The 7820-nt window shown below is 37.2% G+C and overlaps 1 pseudogene; it reads left to right on the top strand.

The window, feature by feature from the left end:
• The first annotated feature begins 7176 nt into the window (after window positions 1-7176).
• LOC145256587 (U2 spliceosomal RNA) lies at window positions 7177-7311 on the top strand (annotated as a pseudogene).
• Window positions 7312-7820: the final 509 nt, after the last annotated feature.

Raw genomic sequence — 7820 nt, 5'->3', positions numbered from 1 at the left:
ACTGCATTAAGTATTACGTTTGGTCTTCTATGCCATGTGTCGCCGTCAGGACCATTTTTTTTTCTGGACGAGAGAGTATGGTAAATGCAAGTCTCCCACACTTTAATCTAAGTCAAGCAAAAATCACAGCAAAAAGAGAAAATACAAACAATTTTTTGTAGGCCTTACAGTCTACTATAGGTGAGGTAATATCACGCAACAACAAATTGTCAAAAGAAATTATCGTATTTTTAGCAAACTGCGCAATTATTTATCGTTTTATTGTTCCTTTTATGGTAGCGATTCTGCAAAGCATTTCATATTTACTCGTATATTAGCAATATTAGGCTCACTAAAAAAAATTTATTAATTTTACAAAAATTTCAAAGTAGTGCTTTCGGTAAAATAAAAATGACTCTTATACAAGTAGAGAATGGCATCAGCAGGGAGATATTTATATGAGCGGTAGAATGATCCAGCAGCCTTTGCAGTTAATGTAAGTGTTCCATCCCAGATCATGAAGAAAGGTCATACCAGAAGCTTGTCAAAACGTGGAGCCTCTTCACGACGAGAGCCATTTATTTCAATTGATGCCAGACAGGGATCAGAGCGTTAATGATGTAAAGATAGAATTTTGGTTTTAAATGCATTAAAAGTAACCATCCGCCTCTTTCTCGATTGTATCACGTGCTCAAGATTAGAGGAGAGAGAGAATCAGAGAGAAATTGGTCGTTTCTGACCTTTGACGTGTTGTCACAGATGTTAGTGTCGTCAGCATAAATGTCTACAAATGACCTTAAGATGTAATTTCGGAGATCATTGATGTAGATCAGGAAGAGAATTTGGCCCAGGATAAACCCCTGAGTGACTCCAGCATTAGTACTGTGAGCATCTGATTTCTGGCCATCGCCCAATACTCTTATGAACCTATCAGAGAGAAATGATTTAATAATTGAAAAGACTTTTCTAGGTACACCGCAGCTGGGGATTTTCTGGAGTAGAACTTTATGTCATACTCCATTAATGGCCTTTGATATGTCATGAGCAATTGCCCTAGAAAGGAAGTCTCCATCGAGAGATTCGCTAATTCTATGAGATATAACCGTTAGCATATCTGCAACAGATTTAGAAGAACGGAGACTATATTGCCATGTCATTGAGGGTGTTATTTTTGATTAATTGGTTGACTACTTCTCTATTTACTACATATTCCAGGAACTTACCTATAACGCAGAGGAGACTTATTATCTATACCCAAAAAGTGAAAAATTAATCTAATTTATAAAACTTACTTTGTCTGTGTGTCTGCGTGTCTGTCTCTTTCCATAATTTCAAACTCTATTTCTTCCGAAATTAAAAGTCGCAGAGCGGCGCTAGGGGAGTCAAATTGTTGGATTTTTATGGATGCTTGTTTTATAGGTAATTAGCTGGTTAAAATAGTATATAATAGTATAAATGTGTCGTACCGTATAGTAGCCGGGCACCAGAAAAGCCTTACAAATGGCTGTCAGGTGGTTAAAACTCTTTACTTCTGTGTGACAGAACCTATATTGGTCAACATTGCTGAGACGCTCATCTTTTTTTATAATATTTCTCATCAATGGTATAATTTTGCACATCCATTTTTATCTTCTTCGGTTCTAATTTAACTTTATCCACTTTTCGTTTGTATAATCATTTATTCACAAGTCTTATTTCCTTTCACCTTCCATGTTTATACTGCGGTCCTTTATTGATGAAGAAAGCAGTGATAACAGCAGCATCCGACATGTTGATATCACATGCGGATTTCTTGCTATCCGCCTTCTAACATATCGATCAAATCAAAGACCTCCTAATCAGAACTTCGATCTTCGAACGTCAAATTCAATTTCCAATCTGTATCCCCCAGGTATCGAACTGCAGTCTCTATTTCAAACACATTCATTCGAAATTGGTGTTGGTATTTTAGGACTCTTGCTTTAGTTATTACCATGAGCTATCAACAGATGGATATGAAAACATTAAAAATTAAGCAACTTTAACATATAAATGTATATTTGCACATACATAGAACTGACAGGTTCAGTTGACTTACTCCTGCCAATTTCAATGTTTTATTTCTCAATTTAAACAACTTAGCAGCTATTTTTACCAGCTAAAAATCAAATTGAATTTGTTCCACAGGTCCAAATCTCATATATCAAGTTTCAAGGCTTTAGGCTTTAGACTGAAAAATGATAGAGTATTCCACACGGACAAAGTCACTTATATATATATATATATATATATATATATATATATATATATATATATATATATATATATATATATATATATATATATACTAGCCTGGGTGGCCGGCGTTGCCCGGGTGTTTTCAGGTTGAGAAAAAAAAAGAAGTGGTAGTAGGAAGCAGGCTCGAACCCGTACAGCGAACGAGGAAAAGAACGTGAAAAAATAAACCCAAAAAAAGAATCTGACATCTTTGTTGTGCGTCCACCGCCAAAGCAGAAGTAAAGGCTGTTTAAATTAAGGCTAGTCAATCGAAAAGAGGCGATGACTTTCGAAAATATCGGCGAAAAAAGTGACTCCTCCCTGTAGAAATATGCCAAGTTGAGAGTGAAGGAATTAATTTTTTTAGCCATTTTTCCGATATTTGTCGTCCGAAAAGGTGAAGCTTAAAAACGATACCGATCTCGTGAAAGTCCGTCGCCTCTGTCGAAAGTTTTAGGCAGATATACACACTTACATACAAACATACATTTAAACAGACAGGTGAAATTTATATTACAGATGAAATGGATATATGTACGATGTGTCTTTCACTTTGTAACATTGCGCCGGCGCGCGTATACAAATAAATTCGAAGTGACGTCACTGTATGGGAAAAAAAAAGACCTTAAAACGGATATAATGTTTGAGACGTGAAGAACGTTTAAGATCACGTTAGAAGATGGATAACGTTCGAGATGACGATAATTTCGGGGACGTCACAGTGATAACGAGAGTGTAAAGAAATAAATGTTGCACAACAAAAAAAAACAAACGTGTTGAAGTTCTTTTCTATTCTTTGTCTGCTTTGCGACTGAGGTTACAACGTGTTGGGTTCCAGGCAACGTTACAATGTGACATATTCATTTTTTGTACAATCTATTTATGAAGTTATTAATCAACCAAACAGTATATGTGGGTATGGTAAAATAATGTTAGAATAAGCTTAATATAAAAACATGGAATCTTACATTAAAACATTCGACTACATGTGTGTGCACAGCGTGAAACGATAAAAGTATCGCCCCGAAGAAAACAACACTACAGCTTTATTTTTGAAACTTTTATAGTAAAAATCAATTCAGATAACTTTATTATGTAATACAGCTGGCATCTATCAAGTGTAGCCGTCTCAATACGTGTCCGGAACTGGAAGCATCCCTTTTCACAAAGCGCTGGCGGGAGTTCGGCGAATACTCGGTTGATTGCAACGATCATGCTGGCTTCGGTGTTGTGGGAGGTCATGTTGGTGATGTTCCCGACGTATGATCAAACGAAGTAGTCCAGTTGGCTTTGGTCGGAGAAGAGTGGGGGGGGCAATGAGAGAACGGTAAAAAATCGTAGCGTTCCTTCTGAAGCCAGGCCTGGGTCTCTTTGGGCTTGTGGGCCTTAGCCGAGGCGTACTGCCGCAGATGGGGTCTGCCAGCGGCCATCTGATTGCACCAGGAGATTACCACACTTATCAGCACATCCAGATACACTTTGATGTTGACTTGCAAGCTGACTTCGAAGATGTGAGGTAGCATGGTGTGGCTCTCACAAGAAATCACATCAAAGAACACAATTGTGACGGAAAACAGTGTTTTTATCTCCCTAGCTATGTTCATGCTATTCGTGGCAATCTAATGATTAATTTTAAGCGTGCCGGCAATGGTCCTTTTGTCATAACTTTGTGCGGTAGAGAGCATGCGTTGTAAAGCGGGGCATCTCCGATTTAACTGCCTGGACATTGTGCCACTTTAAAATGATAGTAGGCTCCTATCGCTCTTGGGATGTGTACACAACTGGCTAACTAGTAGATGGTCTGCAACAAAAAATAAATAAATAAATAAGAAAACCGGTTTTAATGAAACGAAAATAGAATCATGTTGTTCTTTTATGGGGTTACAATTTTATCGTTCCACTTTAAATATTTCATATGTTCCGGATTAGGATGTATTTCTTTTAAATAACTGAATAATCTTAATTGAGTAACATAATCTGAGAAGTCACCTTAGAGTTCCTAGTCGTAACTGGAATATACTTAAGGTTCAGGATTTTGGCGTATATTTCTTGATTTCACCCAGGCTGTTATACACGTCACTTCTTATGGCATAAAACGGCCAATCGCATTTCTGGAAGGATAATCCCGAGTGCATTCATAATAATTATATTTACTATCTATATATCTATAAAAGTGAAATTGTCTGTATGTGTGTGTATGTGTGTGTATGTGTGTGTACATTTTCCTACCAAACTACTCTGACAATTTTCAGTCTGCAGACATAAGATATAGTGAGATTTGAGAAATTGTTTTCAAACCAGTTTTCGGTCAGAAATTAGCTGTCAAGGGGCCAAAGTTAAACGATTTCACCTTTGAAATTCTACCAAACTCCTCCGGCAATTATGGGACTAAACGCTGAAAATTTTAGATGTAAGCTACTTGGACACTGATCAAACTTTATAATTTGATTTTAACCCAAATTAATAAATGTTAATGGGCCACCAAATTACATATCCAATTTTGGTTCTAAAAATGTTAAATTTTACATAAAGTGTATTCAGACATAGGACAAGCTTTTTAATTGGTTTTAGGCCGACAATTTGGCTGCCAAGAGGTCAAAGTTCAAAAGATGTTATCTTTGCGATCAATAGCAAACTATTCAGCCAGTTTTATGTTTTTGGGCGAAATTTTTGCTGCCAAGAGGTTAAAGTTTACAGAGTTGACTTTTGCAGACTCTGCCAAACTCCCCCGCCAATTTTGGTTCTAAAAATGTTAAATTTTACGTAAAGTGTATTCAGACATAGGACAAGCTTTTTAATTGGTTTTAGGCCGAAAATTTGGCTGCCAAGAGGTCAAAGTTCAAAAGATGTTATCTTTGCGATCAATAGCAAACTATTCAGCCAGTTTTATGTTTTGGGGCGAAATTTTTGCTGCCAAGAGGTTAAAGTTTACAGAGTTGACTTTTGCAGACTCTGCCAAACTCCCCCGCCAATTTTGGTTCTAAAAATGTTAAATTTTACATAAAGTGCATTCAGACATAGGACAAGCTTTTTAATTGGTTTTAGGCCGAAAATTTGGCTGCCAAGAGGTAAAAGTTTAAAAGATGTTATCTTTGCGGTCAATAGCAAACAATTCAGCCAGTTTTGTGTTTTTGGGCGGAAATTTTGCTGCCAAGAGGTTAAAGTTTAGAGACTTGACTTTTGCAGACTCTACCAAACTTCTCCTCCAATTTCGGGTCTAACCACTTGAAATTTAAGATGTAGGTTACCTGAGCATGAGTCAAACTTTTTAATATATACATATGCACAAAAACAAAGAACAGTACATAAGACCCGGGCCAAACCGGACTGAACTGCTAGTGTATCATAAAAGAAAGCCAGTGAGACACGTAGCCAATAAGTTTCTAATTTTTGAACAGTGAAACATCGTTTATGCTTTATGATATATTCTTTTATCTCTTATAAGTGATAACTTACAAAGAATTATATGCTGATGCATATTGGAAAAGAAAATAAGTAAATACTAGGAATCATTTGCAATCAATGCTATTTAAAAAAATAGAAAAAAAAATCGCGCCATCATAGAAAGAAGACAAAATTCAAAAACAGGAGAGACTACGAACTGCTTCTACGTTCTCTCCTCACAACGAGACCCCAACCTCTCAGGTGATCAATTCCCACCCGTATATTCTGCTGTAACAAAAATAACGAGATTTATTAGCTTGCAAAGACCTCCACCAAATATGTAAATGAAAGGAGACATCTTCAGATTGATACCGGTTGACTTTGATGAGCACGACATCTGAAAGCCAATAGATAATAAAACAGTTGTATGTATTTCATTACAATGTCGATTTTTCTTATATGAGGAAAGATTTATTTTAAAAACTAGACAAAAGATATATTAAATAGTTATTTTTTATGAAAGGTTCGTATTTTTATTTAAATTGTTAGTCGCGTGCAAGCGACTCTATAAGTCACTCCGTCGGGCCGTCGGTCTGTCGGTCGGTTTGTCGGTCTGTCCGTAACACTTTTGTGCTTGGTCTTTTTGGTTAAGATCAAAGGTCTGTTATTAATACATGCTGTTCTTAGCTTTTTAAGCTTTTCTTGGCCTTTTGGCCAAGATAAAAATGTAGTGTGCCTAAGATTTTTGTTCATTTTCAATGTATTTTTAACATGAATAAAGGATTTAATATCTCAAAGTGTAGTATCTGTTGCGGCAGATACTGCAAGCAAAGACCATATGTGGGGACGATCCCACATATAAGACCTTGGTCAATGTAGGGCCAACCCTTCATACCAATTGTCACTATACAGCTCCCCTACTCCCCGGGTAGTTGGTCCCGATTTCCCCTTAACTCCTCACATTAAAAATCGGCCTTGTGCCTAATTTGCTCGGTGGAGAGCAAATAAATACCAACGCCACATATAAGACCTTGGTCAATGTAGGGGCACCCCTTCATACCAATTGTCACTATCCAGCTCCCCTACTCCCCGAGGAGTTGGTCTCCATTTCCCCCCTTTACTCCTCACATTAAAAATCGGCCTTGTGCCTAATTTGCTCGGTCGAGGAGCAAATACATACGAACCCTTCATACACACTGTAGCTATCCAGCTCCACTCCCCGGGGAGTTGGTCCCCATTTCACCTTCACTCCTCACATTAAAAATCGGTCTTGTGCCTAATTTGCTCGGTGTGGGAGCAAATAAATAACCTTTTCTTGGCCTTTTGGCCAATATGAAAGTGTAGTATCTGTTCCGACAGATACTGTAAGTAAATACCATATGTGGGGGGGGGGCAACCCCACATATAAGACCTTGGTAAAATTAGGGGCAATCCTTCATACCAATTGTCACTATCCAGCTTTCATACCCCCGGGGTAGTTGGCCCCCCTTCCCTACGCTCCCCATATAAAAAATCGGCCTTGTGCCTAATTTGCTCGGTAGGGGAGCAAATAAAGCCCGTTTTTCTTGGCCTTTTGGCCAAGATCAAGTGTAGTATCTGTTCTTACCACATGCTGTACTTATGTTTGTAACTTTGTGATATAAATCGGGCATCACTTTTCTGCATTAGTTTAATGTAAAATGATCACCCACTTTAAAACCAGTCAATCTGAAAGACATTAAATTCATTCTCCAGATCATTCAAGTTATTTATGAGGGGTTCCAGTTATTTTTTAAGCATTCAAGTCATTCTTAAGGTCATTCAATTCACCCTTAAGTTCATTAATGTCATTCTAAGTCATTTACTTTTTATTTATTTAAGCCATTTCTGCCCAGTTTTTGGTCATTTTAGTTTCTCTTTAAGAATTTCATGTCAATCCTACATTCACGCATTCATTCATTACACGAGAGCACGCGACTAATGGCTATCGGCCTTGTTCTTTACAAATCTTGTCATGAATAAAATACATCGAGAAATGTGATTCAATACGAAATCGCCAGTAATGTAACTAGTGAAACATCTTAAGTGTTCACTTTCGGAAAAAAAGTACAGTTTTTGTAAAATATGCGTTTTAATCGAACCTATGTATCATGTTTACTTATGTAAATGTTGATAACGGATGTTGTATGGTTTTCTGTTGGTAGGATATATTCAAATTAATG

Source organism: Euprymna scolopes, chromosome 32 (genome assembly GCF_053919585.1).
Source record: "Euprymna scolopes isolate OS-2025 chromosome 32, ASM5391958v1, whole genome shotgun sequence".
Taxonomy (NCBI): domain Eukaryota; kingdom Metazoa; phylum Mollusca; class Cephalopoda; order Sepiida; family Sepiolidae; genus Euprymna; species Euprymna scolopes.
Note: the sequence above shows the minus strand (reverse complement) of the source record. Positions and strands in the feature narration are given on the sequence as shown.